This window comes from Calidris pugnax, unplaced genomic scaffold (genome assembly GCF_001431845.1).
Source record: "Calidris pugnax isolate Ruff unplaced genomic scaffold, ASM143184v1 scaffold150, whole genome shotgun sequence".
Taxonomy (NCBI): Eukaryota; Metazoa; Chordata; class Aves; order Charadriiformes; family Scolopacidae; genus Calidris; species Calidris pugnax.
Window position 1 is genome coordinate 2,613,447 of NW_015091300.1, and position 795 is coordinate 2,614,241.

Genomic DNA, 795 nt, shown 5'->3' on the forward strand with positions numbered 1-795 from the left:
GCTAATTAAAAAAACATGACAACTTTTTTAATCCCTTAGGGTGCTTTACAGATGAAAAATACCATAAATGGGCCTGACTCTGCAATTTCAGGTCTATGGGGTGCTTCTGGGGGAGGAGACAATACAAGCTTCTGCCAAGTCAGAGTCTAATTCATTGGGTTTTGGAATTCTATTTTGTATTTGGTCTGCAGTAAAAGAAAAAAAAAAAAAAAAAAAGAAAATAAGGAGAAAAAAGGCATAGAAAGCCAAAGCGCATCCCACCTTATACCGGCGAAAACCGTGCGCGGAGCCGGGGGGAGCGCTCCGGGGGGGCGGCCCCGACGGGGCGCCCGCATCCCCTCCCGGTACGGGGAGGGATGGATGGGGGGGGAGACCGGACCCCCACCCCCCCCACCCCCCGGCTTTCACCGCCCCGCTGACGTCACCGAGCCCACGGGGAGGGGGGGATAGAGTGGGGGGCGGCGAGGTGCGGAGCTTCCGCGCTTGCAGCGAGGGCAGGGCTGCGGCTTGGACGCGCTGCTCCGCGGTGGCGGGGATGCGCTTCCCTCCCGGCGGCGGCGGCACGGATAGAGCGCGGCCGCGGAGGTAAAGGATGCGCGGGTGGCCGCGGAGAGCGTCGAAACTTTTTATTATTACGATTTTAATTCCCTCTTCCGCGCTTTCCCGCGGGTGCCCCGTCCCTACGGGGGCGCGGAGCATCTTCCCGGGACAGCGGCGGGTTCCCAGGACGGGGAGGCGGGAGAGGGACGGACACGAGTGTCCGCTGCGTGTTTCGGGATGAACCGTTCGCGGGTC

The 795-nt window shown here is 60.4% G+C and overlaps 1 protein-coding gene across 1 annotated transcript in view; it reads left to right on the forward strand.

Moving 5' to 3' along the window:
- Nucleotides 1–530: 530 nt before the first annotated feature.
- SKOR2 (SKI family transcriptional corepressor 2) overlaps nt 531–795 on the forward strand; it is a 42,119-nt gene continuing 41,854 nt past the window's right edge. Inside the window, exon 1 of the mRNA XM_014960790.1 lies at nt 531–585. The gene's annotated coding sequence lies outside the window, so the exon portion shown is untranslated. The remainder of the gene's footprint in view (nt 586–795) is intronic.